Raw genomic sequence first — 15,677 nt, 5'->3', positions numbered from 1 at the left:
AGGAGCTGGGAGGTGGAACAAGACTGGAGCGGATTTATGAAGTCTTCGCCCTGGAAACCCGAGACTCCCCCCAGGAGGAGCCCGTAGGAGTCCGGGTCGCTGGGACTTAGGAGATCCGGTGGAGAAGAAGTCCGAAGGTCGAGGCTGGCTGAAGACAAGGAGAATCGTGAAGAAGTCCGAGGGTCGAGGCTGGCTGAAGACAAGGAGAATCGTGAAGAAGTCCGAGGGTCGAGGCTGGCTGAAGACAAGGCGAATCGTGAAGAAGTCCGAGGGTCGAGGCTGGCTGAAGACAAGGAGAATCGTGAAGAAGTCCGAGGGTCGAGGCTGGCTGAAGACAAGGCAGGATGCTGGAAAAGCTGGAGTGGAACCACGGAGCGGAGGCTGGAACAGGCAGGGTCAGGCAAGGCAGGAACAGGAAGGGAGCACGGCACGGCTGGAACAAGCAGGAACCAGAGCTGGAAGCAAGGCACGGCTGGAACAAGCAGGAACCAGAGCTGGAAGCAACTAAGCACTCACAGGAGTGACCTCGTTGCAAGGCAAGGTAGGAGAGACAGACGCCGGTTTAAATAGCTAGCCGGCGTCTGACGTCAGGAGAGGGGTGGTTCAGCACTTCCGGGTGCTGGACCTTGAAAAGGGGTTCCCTCGCGCGCGCGCGCGTTCCCTGGCGGGGGGAGGAGTCTGGCTCGGGCCTCGGCGGCGTCTCCACGTGGAGGAGGCCGCTGCCATACGGTCGGGCAGGCCCCACGGAGCGCGGAGCGCGGCGGGAGCGGGGGACCCGAAGAGCAGGTAAGGACCCAGTCGCTAGCCTAGCGACCGGGACCGCAACATTCCGCTGTATCTTTTTTGAGATGTGGTGACCAGAACAGAACACAATACTCAAGGTGTGGTCGCACCGTGGATTGATACATAGGCAGTATGACATCCTCTGTTTTATTTTCCATTCTTTTGCTTATAATATCTAACATTCTATTTGCTCTTTTGACTGCACGCTGAGCCGAGGATTTCAAAAGATTGGACATAGTGACTTCTTTTCCAAGTGGTGACCAGCATCATGCAACTATAGTTTAGAGTATACTTCCTTATATGCATCACATTGCACTTGTCCACACTAAATTTCATCTGCCATTTAGATGCCCAATATCCCAGTCTCAAAAGGTCTTCTTGCAATTCCTCAGGAATGGCTGCTTCTGTAACAGTTGTGGACCCTTACTCCGGAGGGAGGGATGATAAACCACCGAGGATCAGCCCCGATGAACTCGTCTCCGGGAGGTGGTACGGACAACAGCACTACTGGATAAAGGTTCCACAGAACAAGCAGTTTGGCCCTCTGAGGAGCGGATAGCCTAGGAGCGGCAGGGAGCCCCCGAGGAGCGGGTACTCCAGACGTTCCTACTAGAGTCGGATACCAGGATGAGGACAGTCCAGTCTGAGGATCTGGGGCAGGCGGCGAGGTGCAGAGACGAAGTCCAGGCAGAAGATCCGGGGCCGGCAGCAAGGTGCAGAAATGAAGTCCAGGCAGCAAGTTGCAGAGACGAGAGACAAGCCAAGGTCAGGACAGGCAGCAGGCAGGCAAAATTGAGGAAACAGTCCGAGGTCAAACCAGAAGACGACAAACACCAGAAGAGGCAAGGACAGCCAAGCACAACAGGGAACCTTGTTGCAAGTCGAATTCTTGGTTCCAGAGTGAGGTTTAAATCTCCCTGGCTGATGACATCATCTTCCGGGGCCGGCCTGGTTTTCGCACCATGGCCCCTTTAAGGGGCGGAGCCTGCTGCGTCGGGAGGGCAGCTGTGCCGGAGGACCATCGGAGGTAGGGGGGCCTGGCTGAGAGCTACCGCGGCCAGGTGCCGCAACAGTACCCCCCCTCTTACGCCCCCTCTTAGAAGGGCCAGGTTTGCCAGGATGTGTAAGATGGAAGTGCTGAAGTAAACTTTTATCCAGAATATTAGATGATGGTTCCCATGAATTCTCCTCAGGACCGAAGCTCTCCCATGCAATGAGATACTCCCAACGTCTGTGGTTACGACGAACATCAAGAATCTCCAGTACTTGATAGATAGGGTCATCATCAGATTCTACATCAGGCGGTAGAGGCGGAGCAGCATGGAAGGAAATTAACGGTTTCAACAATGATACGTGGAAAGAGTTATGTATTCGAAGACTGTCGGGAAGCCGTAAGCGGTAAGTTACCGGTCCCAGGCGTTTACTAATAAAAAAAGGTCCAATATACCTGGGAGCGAGTCTCATGGATGGAACCCTCAGATGTATGTGACGCGTACTGAGCCAAACTCGGTCTCCCGTGTTGAACAGTGGAGACGGTCAATGGTGTTTGTCCGCCATCCGTTTGGCAGATTCAGCAGCTCATAGTAGTTTAGCGTTAGTACATTCCCATAAATCATGCAGCTGTTGGGCTGAAAGCTGGGCCGCCGGGGAGGCTACGGAAAGCGGCAAAGGAAGTGGGGGCCGCGGCTGCTTGCCGTAGACAATCTGGAAAGGAGAATTCCCGGTAGCAGAATGCACGTGGGAATTATGCGAAAATTCGGCCCAAGGCAAGAGCATGGACCAATCATCTTGGTGGTCGTTCACAAACAAGCGAAGGAACATCTTCAACCCTCTGTTGATCCATTCTGCCTGCCCATTCCCTTGGGGATGAAAGGCTGTGGTAAAATCCAACTGTACTCCAAATTTCTTGCACAGCACACCCCAATATTTTGCAGTAAATTGCGGGCCTCGGTCCGACGTTATGTGGAGTGGAAGACCATGTAGGCGAAATACATGTAGAGAGAAGAGTCCCGCTAACTCAGGTGTGGATGGTAGTTTGGGCAACGGGTTAAAGTGTGCCATTTTTGAGAACTGATCAACCACGACCCATATTACCTGATTCCTGGAAGAAGGAGGGAGGTCCACTACAAAATCCGTGGATATATGGGTCCAAGGTTCTTGAGGCGGTGGAAGAGGTTGGAGAAGGCCCCATGGCCGACCAGGTAACGGTTTCTGTTGGGCACAATTCGGGCAGGAGCTGACATAGGCATGAACATCCCGAGTCATATGTGGCCGCCAATAGTAGCGAGATAATAGTTCCAAGGTACGTGCCCTTCCTGGATGGCCAGTAGTCAGGGAATCATGTGCCCAGGATAGTACCTTGGGACGAAGGCGAAGGGGAACCACCGTCTTCCCTGGTGGCGCAGTATCCATGGTGGCTAGTACCACCTTAGCTGGGTCTAAGATGTAGCTAAGAGTTTCTGGAGTATCTTCAGATTCATATAATCTGGAAAGGGCACCTGCTCGAGCATTTTTAGTTGCCGGGCAGTAGCGCAGCACAAAATCAAAGCAGCTGAAGAACAGAGACCAGCAGGCTTGGCATGGGTTCAAACTTTGCACCTTGCTGAGGTATTCCAAATTTTTATGGTGTGTATAGACCGTAATCGTGTGTTGCGCCCCTTTCAGCCACTGCCTCCATTCCTCGAAAGCCATCTTTATAGCCAACAACTCCTTATCACCAATTCCGTAGTTCTTTTCAGCCTGAGAAAATTTGCGGGAGAAATAGGAGCAAGGGAGTAGTGTTCCTTGGTTGGAATGTTGGCTAAGAACTGCCCCTACCACAACGTCGGAGGTGTCTACTTCCACAATGAATGGCCGAGTTGGATCTGGGTGGCGGAGACAGGGTTCTTGCAGGAATGCTGTCTTGAGTCTCTCGAAGGCCTGTACAGCCTCACTGGGCCAATTCCTAGGATCAACTCCTTTCTTGGTCAGGGCTGTGATAGGTGCCACAATATGAGAATATTGTGGGATGAAATTCCTGTAAAAATTGACAAGGCCAAGAAAACGTTGTAATGCACGAAGTCCCACAGGTTGCGGCCACTCCCAGATGCTAGCTAGTTTATCCGGGTCCATTCGGAAGCCGGTGGTGGAGACAATGAAGCCCAGGAAGGGTAAGGATTGTTTCTCAAAAAGGCATTTCCCCAGCTTTACAAATAACCGGTTTTCCCTTAGACGTTGGAGAACCCGTCGGACATCTGCACGGTGGGCAGCCAAACTCTTGGAATAGATTAGAACATCGTCAAGATAAATGATGACTCCTTTATGCAGCATGTCCCGAAATACTTCATTCATTAAGTTTTGAAATATTGCGGGCACATTACACAGTCCGAATGGCATCACAAGATATTCGTAATGACCGTCACGTGTTTTAAACGCGGTCTTCCATTCATCTCCGGGCTTTATTCAGACCAAGTTGTAGGCGCCACGCAAATCTAGTTTGGAAAGTACTCTGGCTCCGTGAAGGCGGTCTAATAGTTCAGGAATCAGGGGAAGAGAGTAGCGATCATTGCGGGTGATTGCGTTAAGTCCCCTGTAATCAATGCACAGTCTCAATGACCCGTCCTTTTTTGGTACAAAGAAGAACCCTGCACCAGCTGGAGAAGTAGAGGGACGGATGAACCCCCGGTCTAGATTCTCTTTTATGTATTGAGACATGGCTTGTGATTCAGGTCCAGATAGTGGATAGACCCGTCCTCTAGGCGGACTGGTATTAGGTAGCAGATCGATGGCACAGTCAAACGAATGATGTGCCGGGAGGATCTCTGCCTCCTCTTTGGAAAAGACAGCCGAGAAGTCGGCATACTGTGGAGGCAGATGAAGCTTAGTTGCGGCAAGTTGAACTTTAGGTTGTGGTCTCTGATGTAGACAAGTAGTAAAACATTCAGAACTCCAAGCAGTGATCTGGAGAATCCTCCAGTCAATGATGGGCGAGTGTTTTTGTAGTCAAGGAAGACCCAGTACCACTGGGTGGACCGCTTTTTCCAAAATGAAGAAGGATATCTCCTCCTTGTGGAGGATCCCCGTATGGAGGGTTACAGGGGCTGTACAGGAGGTGACTCGGCCTGGAAGAGCCTCCCCTTGGATGGATGAGATGAATAAGCGTGACTTGTGAGGAAGCACCAGTAGTTGCAGCTGATGGACTAGTTCTGCTAGGATGAAGTTTCCCCCAGCCCCTGAATCGATGAGGGCCAAGGTTGTAAAGGACCCTTGGCAGAATTGTAGCGTGACCGGAACAATACATTGAGGAGCGAGATTGCTCCCTAGGGTCAGCTCCCCGATGATACCTATGTCCGATAGTTTCCCGGACGTTCAGGGCATTGAGCTAATAGATGTCCCTTGTTGCCGCAGTAAAGTCACAGTCCCATCCTCCTTCGGTGCTGTTTCTACTCGGCTGTCAAGTAGCTCTGCCCTAACTGCATAGGTTCCTCCCTACACTCTGATGAAGCTTCGGAAGCATTTGGTGTGACCACAGGACGTGAGAAGGTAGGGACCAAAGAAACCATACACTGGGCTGGTCTAGATTCCTTAGCACGCTGTTGTAATCACCAATCGATACGGCCTGCCAAATCAATGAGCACCTTCAGATCATCTGGGATTTCCCATGCGGCTAATTCGTCTTTAATGCGGGAAGATAACCCCTCCAGGAAGGTACCTCATAGGCAATCCGTACGCCATCCCAGCTCAGATGCCAAAGTGCAGAATTCCACCGCGAAGTCGGCCAGCGTGCGCGTGCCTTGGCAAAGGTCGAGAAGCTCTGAGGAAGCTGTAGACTGGCGTCTAGGCTCGTCAAATACTTGGTGGAAGGTCTGGACAAACCGGGGCAAGTCACCCAAAATGGAGTCTCCTCGTTCCCAGAGTGGGGATGCCCAGGGATAGGGCTTTACCATCTAATAAGGAAATGATGAAAGAAATCTTCACATGGTCCGTTGGGAACTGTTGTTCCTGTAAGGAGAACCTGATGAAACAGTGATTCAAGAATCCTCGACAGTGTTTGGCCTCTCCTGCAAATCGAGGTGGAGCAGGCATATGAATCACCAAAGTAGGAGTTACTGGAACCATCGGAGGGGAAGCGGCAGCCTCTGTTCCATGGAGAGAATCTAGGCGGTTTACCAGGCATTCAACGGGGCGGATAAAGTCTCTAGACATTGCTGCTGCTGCTGCCACTGCTGCATAAGTTGTTGCGCCTTAGAGATGTGAATCGTGTGCCAGATCGTCTTAACGATCAGATTCGGCTGGGGGGGGGGGGGGGGGAAATCTGATCGTTAAGATATGTGAATTGGAATCGTTTCCGATTCCAATTCACATCGCTAATTTTTTTTTAGAGAGGCCCGCGCCGCTAAAAAAAAACAACCCACCCGACCCTTTAAATCGACCCCACCCTCCCGACCCCCCCAAAACCTTTTAAAATTACCTGGTGGTCCAGGGGGGCCTCGGGGAGAGATCCAGGGGGGCCTCGGGGAGAGGAGAGATCCAGGGGGGCCTCAGGGAGAGATTTCCCATTCCCAGGCATCAGCTGTTCTAAAAAAAAATGGCGCCGATGCCCCTTTGCCCTTACCATGTGACAGGGTATCCGTGCCATTGGCCGGCCCCTGTCACATCGTAGGAGCACTGGATGGCCAGCGCCATCTTTAAAGATGGCGCCCGCCATCTTTGCGCCAGGCCCGGAATAGCCTGGAGGCCAGTTAAATCCACCGGATCCATGGCCTTGCAAACTGTAACGGTTGTGGACCCTTAGTCCGGAGTGAGGGATGATAAACCACCGAGGATCAGCCCCAATGAACTCATCTCCGGGAGGTAGAACGGACAACAGCACTACTGGATAAAGGTTCCACAGAACCACAGGCCGGCCATCTTTACTCATCAGCCCCTATTATACTATACTCTATAATAGGGGCTGATGAGTAAAGATGGCCGGCGCCATCTTTAAAGATGGCGCCGGCCATCCAGTGCTCCTACCATTTGACAGGGGCCGGCCAATGGCACGGATACCCTGTCACATGGTAAGGGCAAAGGGGCATCGGCGCCATTTTTTTTAGAACAGCTGATGCCTGGGAACAGGAAATCTCTCCCCGAGGCCCCCCTGGATCTCGCCTCTCCCCGAGGCCCCCCTGGATCTCTCCCCGAGGCCCCCCAAGGCCCCCCTGGACCACCAGGTAATTTTAAAAGGTTTTGGGGGGGGGTTGGGAGGGTGGGGTCGATTTAAAGGGTAGGGTGGGGTGTTTTTTTTAGCGACGCGGGCCTCCCTAAAAAAAAAGGGTCGGGAGGGTGGGGTAGGCTAAGGGGGGTCAATTTAAAGGGTCGGGTGGGATTTTTTTTTATCGGGCCATCGGCGCCATTTTAATTAGTGGCAGCCAAAATGGCGCCAATGGCCCGAGAGCGGGAGATCGCGCCGGGACACCCCCCCCCCCCCCCCCCCCACTGGACCACCAGGTAATTTAACATTTTGTGTGGGTTCGGGAGGGTGGGGGAGGGTAAGGAATTGGTTTTAAAGGGTCGGGGTGGGTTTAGGGGTTGTTTTGGTGTGCCAGTTTTCCCGCCCTCCCCCAAATAATTCCCGTGCCCTATTTAACGATACAATACAAATGCCCCTGACGATAAATCGGGGGCATTTGTATTGTATCGTGCACTCTAACGATTTAGGACGATTTTAAAATTATCTGACGATAATTTTAATCGTTCGAAAACGATTCACATCCCTATTGCGCCAGGCCCGGAATAGCCTGGAGGCCAGTTAAATCCACCGGATCCATGGCCTTGCAAACTGTAACAGTTGTGGAGCCTTAGTCCGGAGTGAGGGATGATAAACCACCGAGGATCAGCCCCGATGAACTCGTCTCCGGGAGGTGGTACGGACAACAGCACTACTGGATAAAGGTTCCACAGAACAAGCAGTTTGGCCCTCCGAGGAGCGGATAGCCTAGGAGCAGCAGGGAGCCCCCGAGGAGTGGGTACTCCAGATGTTCCTACTAGAGTCGGATATCAGGATGAGGACAGTCCGGTCCGAGGATCTGGGGCAGGCGGCGAGGTGCAGAGATGAAATCCAGGCAGAAGATCCGGGGCCGGCAGCAAGGTGCAGAGACGAGAGAGAAGCCAAGGTCAGGACGGGCAGCAGGCAGGCAAAATCGAGGAAACAGTCCGAGGTCAAACCAGAAGACGACAAACACCAGAAGAGGCAAGGACAGCCAAGCACAACAGGGAACCTTGTTGCAAGGCAAATTCCTGGTTCCAAAGTGAGGTTTAAATCTCCCTGGCTGATGACATCATCTTCCGGGGCCGGCCTAGTTTTCGCGCCATGGCCCCTTTAAAGGGCAGAGCCTGCCGCGCTCTATTTGATGCTGACTGTAGAGGTGCCGAGGAAGTCGCGCTGCGGACCATGTGCGGCCTGCCGCATTGGGAGGGCAGCCATGCTGGAGGACCATCGGAGGTAGGGGGGCCTGGCCGAGAGCTACCGTGGCCAGGTGCCGCAACAGCTTATTTAATTTTGTGTCATCTGCAGATTTGATAACCTCCCGAACACTCACTTTTCCATATCATTCATAAATATATTAAAAAGCACCGTTCCCAGTACTGATCTCTGGGACACTCCCCTATTTATCTTTCTCCATTGAGATATATGGCCATGCAGTCCTACTCTGTTTCCTTTCTTTTAGGAAATGCACATAGGACATTGCTTCCTTAATTTACTGAGGGACTTTGTCAAATGCCTATTGAAAATCCAGGTACACTTATTTACAGTAATTAGCTTCTTCAATTGTGGCAATCTCCCACACAGTACATTTGGCAGGTGATGAGTCGGCACACTCCATTCATGAAATTCAAAGCATTCAATGCAGATCCTCAACTTTTCTTCTTACAGGAGATCCTATTCCTATTAGGAGCTGATTCTCCAAATAACAGCTTCTTTGACTGATTATTCTGAGGATACTGTTGTCACTCCCAGTGCCTCTTGCTACTCCCCACAATATTTCCTCTGCATGGATAAGTAACTCAATAGCCTGCCACTCCTTCTACCAGGCCTCAGTACCTGAAGATCCTGGTTAAGTTTGATTCTCACACTCTTACCTGACGCAAAGACTCCTCGCTTTCTTTCACTGATGTACCAGATGGGTACCCTTGGGAATATGCTGCAATTTAGTCACGCTCTTTTTCTTCCTTCTCTTCTTGGCACGCAGTAAGCTGTTGCATTTGGATTCCCGAATCCTGTGGTAAACCCCTCTAGAAACAATAAAGGGGTACCTTCCCTGTTCTGTCTGTGGAACAAAGGCTTTCTGTTTCTCAAAAAGCAAAGTCCCTACTCTCTTCTACTTCCTGTAGGCTTTTCATTAGAGATCCCTCTAGAAAATCCTTAGGGGTCTCCATATCTCTTCTGGGATCACTCCAATTTCATCGCAAACACAGGGGTGGCTTTAAAGTTGGGAGAAACCAATGGGGAACTTAATGGGGTCCCTAAATAACCAGTCTGTGAGAGATTGCAGATGGACCAGGTTGGGCCTCCACAGGTTGCAGGAGGCAAAATAACCCAAGTCCTAAGATGCAGAATCAGTGCAAAGGATTTGATTAGTAGGTTAAAGAAGGTAGCTCATAGTTTCCACATAACTACATATTTACGGCTGTTGCCTGTAAGAAAGATTCAGTATATGTAATTGTAAATAGCTTAAAAGTATGCGCTGTCTGCTGCCATATGGAAAGTCCCTAGTTCAATCCCTGAATCAGGGTGTCTGTATCTAGGTTGTCTGGGGATTTGCAGAGATAGGTTTCACAGCCCATCCAGGGCGTAGAGTGGGGGGGGGGGGAGGGGGGGGAGGAAAGTCATAGTCACCACTCAAGGGTGACATCTAGTGGCTGGATTCAGGGCCCACAATTTGCAGGGCTCCAGAAAGAGCCCTGGCCCATGCTCATTACTGTAATGACCAGGAACAGGTAAGGGAAAAGATGGATATGAGGGAAAAAATCCCCAGGTAATTGTGAATGGAGGCCCAAAGGAGCAAGAGGAAACTGCACAGTAAAAAAAATCCTGAATTGGGCAATAAAAGATAAAAAGCACATACTAAAAAGGTGTCAGGGTATTAGGGGAGATGGGATCCTGACTAAGACAGAACAACATCATTGGCAGACATAACTTTATTCACATTTATTTTATTTTAAAATATTTGTTACCTGCACTTCCTGCATTCAGGGCGGGGTACAATAGAACACAGATACTAATAAAAGCATAACAGAACAATATTACATACCATAAAAACAAATGAATATGATAACAGGATCAGTGTATTATGCAAAAAAGAGGCCCAAGAGATTAATCCAAATAAACCTAGGGGTCGATTTACCAACATGCGATAAGTAGTGTTGTTAGTAAATAGGCGCCATTGAGATGAATGAGTCTTACTAACAACTCAATATCACATATCAGTAACTAGGTCCCATAGCCTTCCTCACCCTCCCTATCTTCCTGTGACCTCTATGTGTCTTTATTCTGTGCATGTTTTATAACGCAAATAAATTAAACCCCAAGGAGGATGTGGGCAAGGCTGCCTGCCTCTTCCTCTGAGTCTCTTATGGCAAAAGATGTGAATAAAAGGCTTTTCTCATGGGAGCTAATCATTCCTTGCCTGAGTATCCTTCTGCCTGAGCCAGTCTGAGTCTGTTCTCCACTCCTGAAGATCTCTAATCTTCCCAGATTTTGTAATGGCAGCGGAATTGTAATTTTTGTGCTGGTAATCTCACTGGGATGCTCCCTTATTGCAACAGTCCATTGTCTGATTATTTTTCTAAGTAACAGTATGCAGCTGTGGGTTTGTCTAAGCAAGTATGATTATTTTCCAGAGGCAAAAGTAACAAATTAATATTAGCTAGTTTCCCATTTTTACATAGAATTCCTCAATAAAATTACACCTTTATGATACAATGGGCTGCCCTTTGTGCCTCTTACAAGACTTCTATTATTTATTTATATAGATTTAGTCCACTTCTCCATATTAATTATGCCTAAAGAGGATTACAAGTGCCATCTTTCTTTCTAAAAATACATCCCAGGCAACCCACAAAATCACCTTGTTCAGTGACAGAACAGGCTGGAAGGTTTCTAATATTACACTGACTGGAGTATAACATTACCGTATGGCCCTTAATCCCTCTTACTGGACATCCAGTGTTCTCTCTCAACATCAGAGCTCACTTGAGACCCTGCAGCCTTGTGCTATTTCAGAGCCAGAGAAATAGTCCTGGTGACTTCTTGGCTGCTTGTGGAAGTTGGGATAACTCTCAGGTGATATAGGCACTGGACTGTTTAAAGCCAAATGGTATTTACAGTAGCTCTCAAGACACAGCACACCAGAATACAAGTATAAATATCAGCATAAGGTGCTGATAAGTATACAAGTATAAATATCAGCATAAGGTGCACCCCACATTTCTCAAGACACAGCACACCAGAATACAAGTATAAATATCAGCATAAGGTGCACCCCACATTTCTCCAAACCCCCAAGAGCATAACAAACTGAAGGTCAGATTGATCTCATGGCCAACAGACCCAGCATAAGGGGAATTCTTGGGATACTAGAAGCCAAGCCCCGCTAGCTTGGGGGAGAAAGAATGGGGAAGGGCTATACCCGAGCAGTGTTTTAGCTCTTAATATAAATCCAAGCAGATCCACTGGGTGGAGAATGGCGGCTGGGCTATTCCACTTCTGGAAGATTGGACTATTTTAGAAATAACCGAGTACTGTCTAGAAAAATAACTATTAATCTGTAATTGGTTACTGTTAGTACTTTTCCCTTGTACTCAATCCAGTCTCTGTTACAGACCATTGCGCAAAGTAAAACAGCCAAAAGATGTGAACATTTAAAAGGGATCAACATAACATGAATTACACTGATCACAAACATCATCTTACCTTTCAGATCCTTGGTCTCTCCTTATATCTTGCTAGCCGGCACTGATTCCCATCTTTCCATGGGCAGCAGCACTGCTAAATAAAAATCTGTTTCAGCATCCTCACATTTATGTCACAGAAATCCTGCATTATGACATCATCAGTGACATCATGGAACCAGACAGGTACCTGCTACATGCAGTCCCAGCTGTCAGTAGTCCTGTATATTGAGAGCTTTATAACTGCCATATGTTCGCCACATTTGTAGCTTAATCACTAAGAAAATTGCTAGCTGCCGCCTAGGAAATTCACACATTTTCCTGACAGTTATTAAACCATCAACATACCTGCTTTTCATAATGTGGATCTATAATTAATTTGGGTGAAAAGGAAGATAATTATCTTAAAAGTGAGCTGGAGTGGAGGAGTAGCTTAGTGGTTGTAGCAGCAGGCTACAAAACAGAAAAGCCAGGATTCAAATCCTGCAGCCAATCCATGCCTTGGGCAAATCCCTTCACCCTCCATTGCCTAAGGTATACATTTAGGGGGTCATTTACTAAGCCGTAGTATTTTTCCCCCTGGAGGAGGATAATAGTTTACTAAGCTGCGGTTCTCAGTACTGCAGCTTAGGAAACTGTGTGGCATTTCCCCTGATGGTAAAATACTGCTGGGAAAAATATGGGTTAGTCGCCCCACAAATTCAGCGGGATGGCAGTCCCTCAGTCCAGGGCTGTCATCTTGCTAAAGGGGTCTAAGCAGCCTGAAGCCCCCACTCCACCAAAAGTGTAAATAATCCTAAGGGGGAGGGATCTTTTGATACCTCCCATCTCACCTTTCCCTTCCTACCTCTAGAGGCAGCCCTAAAGCAAGAAAATGTAAAAAAAAAATACATTTTCAAACCCTCGGTACAGGCTCCTTCCCAACCTTGCCGTTTTGTTTAAACTACCCCCCCCCCTCCCGGGACTCTGGAGCCCCCCCCCCCAGTCATAACAGTTAAAACCTGGTGGCCTAGTGAGCCCTGGAGCAGCCCCTAGGTTCTGGGCCCTGCACCATTCCTGAGAGGATGGTTATCATCTTCTGCCCCATCATGTGATAGGTAGGAGAGGGACCTGCGCTGTACATTTTAAAATTTGTTATTTTTACTTTTTCTTGTCGTGTGGCTGCCTCTGGTGGTGGAGGGGAGGGAGGTGGGCCAGGGAGTCTCACAGGCCCTCCTGAGTGTTTTTGCACTTTGGGACTCGGGGGATTCGGGGCTTTTAGTCCGCATTACTTTATTATCATGAAATTACCAAGTGAGGAGCTGTTTTGCCTGCATCTGCAAAGTATTTGCATGCAAAGCAACTCATAAAGTTGGCATTATAATTGGGGGCAAAATAATATGCCGTATGTAAAATACTGTGCGTTACTGCTACCGCAAGGCATTTACCGCATGTTATATGCCTAATGCAACTTGATCAATGACCTTACCTTAGATTGTGAGCCCTCTGGGGACAGGGAAATACCAGCAGTACCTGAATGTAATCCGCTTTGAAGTGCCTGAAGGGCAGAATGTACATTTAAAATGATTATTAAGCTGATGGCTTTCCCACATTGTAATTCATTTTAGAACAGACTGAAGTGCCTTTCAGATTTTCATATCATTTGCTTTCGTTGCCCATTCGTAGAAAGTGATAGCATTAAGTTGAGAGCTACAGCATGTACATCAAAGTGTACATCAAAGCGGATTATATTCAGGTACTATAGATATTTCCCTATCCCCACAGGGTTCACAATCTAATTTTGTACTTGAGGCAAAGGAGGTGGCATCGCATAAATCAACCAGCCAGTGGTGTCCATAATAATGAGCCAGTCATCAACAGGTCCAGTTCTGCCAAGTGCTCCTGCTTCTGGCTGCAATTTTTAATCCAGTCTTGAACACTGAATGCATTCTTACAATGCATTGCAGTAGTTGTAGTCCTGCATCTGCCCTGTGAAACCTGACTACCAGTGCCAGAATGCACCAGGGACACTGAGGTGTCAGAGAGCCAGGAGTCACTTGACGTCTCCCTCCCACTTTCCATCTCTGTAGATGCTCCCAAAAAAAGAGGAATGGCTCACTATTAACCAAAACAACTTCACTCAAGTAGCATCAGAAATGGCAAGTTCTAGCATTAGAATCTAATGTCTTACGGCTGGGGAGCTTAAACTGGTCCTCGGACTCCCTGAGTTGGGTTTTCTGGATATTCCCAATGAGTATGTATGACAAATATTTACATACATAGGAGATAGTGCATGCAAAAAAGTTTCATGCACATCCTGAAAACATGACTGGCTGTAGCGGTTTGGTTTGAGCATCCCTGTCTTATATCATGCAGTGGGCTGCAGACATAATCATACTGCTCTGGATTGTAAAATCATTTGCCACTTGAGATTAGAACGCCTTACAAATAATGTCTGAAAACCATGAAAAACTCAATATGAGAATCATACATTACCTTCAGACTGCATAAGAGACCCAGAGAACATGTCTCAAAATGAAGCGGATATCTTCGGCCATGCATATATATATGCACGAAAGAGCCAATACCACAATGGTCTGCCATGAGTTAATTTAGATGCTGCTGGTGACCCCTGAAGCAGGCACCGACGTGCCGAAATATCGCGGTAAGAATTAAGAGTCAGAAAAGAAATGGGGATCTCTTAAAGGGCCATATCTAGCAACTGCCTGATCACTATGCTACTCTTCTGAATGCAATTAAAAACCAAGATTATCTTATTTGATCAGCAACCATTTCCTGACTTCTTTATCTTCTTTCAGTGTTTTCAGTTCATTTGACCATCTTGCAAATGAGTTTATTTATGATTTCCATTTTTAGGAGGCAACCTATAATAAAGGTGGCAGCTTCCTGTTTTAAACAACCTTTTAAGGTTGTACATCCTTTAAGTACATTATTAACACATTTCTGATGATGACTAGTTCAGGAACACACTAATTTCATTAGACAATAAAGTTAAGAAGGGTGATGCTTTCAGACATTTATTTTGTATCAAGAATGAAATGCAATTAGAAGGGAAACAGAGAGCAGACTGTTTTTTTAATTTAAGTATAAAAATATGGGGATCTATTTCTATTGTTATGCCAGACAGCTCTCAGTGTTTATAAGGAGATGTTATGCTGCTGCACTATAATCTTGTCCTCGTCTGCCAATCAGAGTCTGGATACGGAGATCATCTGCCTCCCAAGCTCCTGATGCTGAACCCTGGGTTTGTGACCTTTAAGTAGTTGGAACAAAGCAAAAAAAAAAAAAAAAGAAAAACAGCTACAGCCATGTGGCCAGCAGCTTTAGAACTACCCCATCTGTTCACCCTCTGCCATTACATTGGTAATCCTTTGGGAATTTAAAAGAACGGGGAGGAGTAAGTGTAGCATGGAGGAGGAAAAGATAGAGAGGAGTGGAGGACAGGTGGGGATGGCAGTCAGAATGGGAGAAGAGTGTATAGAAAAGAGGAAGGATGGGACTGAGAAGGCAGAGGGAAGAATGGACAAAGAAATGAAGGAGAAAAGAAGGATCTGAAACAAGAGTGTGACCTAGATGAGTAAACAGTGCAGTGCCTGCATACAGTGCTGAGCTCAGCCGCTTCTAGATTCCTGAGCACCCGAATCCTACAGATACTTTTGTTCAACCAAACCAGGAAGTATCTCTTGCACCAATGCTAAGACCTTTCCTCTGCATAGGTACAAGAGTTATAATAACATCCCTCAGGCAGGCTGCAGCGTGAGAGGCACATTGCATGTGCCGTGGTAGGTTTGCCAAGTCTGGGGAACTGGAGGTGAAGATGGCTGGCTCAAGGAGAAATAAAATCATTAGTTGAGTATTTCATTTAGTGCATGCCAGGACAATATGTGCTCCCGGATTTTGATTCTGCTCTTTCCCTTGTGCCATATAGGATATAAGTGTTGGAAGGCAACGTTACATTCCCCCTAGAGGTGGCTGCACGTATG

The 15,677-nt window shown here is 47.9% G+C and overlaps 1 protein-coding gene across 1 annotated transcript in view; it reads right to left on the bottom strand.

Moving 5' to 3' along the window:
• Positions 1-11,799, bottom strand: part of PCBP4 (poly(rC) binding protein 4) — a 160,750-nt gene extending 148,951 nt beyond the window's left edge. The window contains exon 1 of the mRNA XM_029599515.1: positions 11,717-11,799. The gene's annotated coding sequence lies outside the window, so the exon portion shown is untranslated. The remainder of the gene's footprint in view (positions 1-11,716) is intronic.
• Between the last annotated feature and the right edge of the window lie 3,878 nt (positions 11,800-15,677).

Source organism: Rhinatrema bivittatum, chromosome 4 (genome assembly GCF_901001135.1).
Source record: "Rhinatrema bivittatum chromosome 4, aRhiBiv1.1, whole genome shotgun sequence".
Classification (NCBI taxonomy): Eukaryota; Metazoa; Chordata; class Amphibia; order Gymnophiona; family Rhinatrematidae; genus Rhinatrema; species Rhinatrema bivittatum.
Note: the sequence above shows the minus strand (reverse complement) of the source record. Positions and strands in the feature narration are given on the sequence as shown.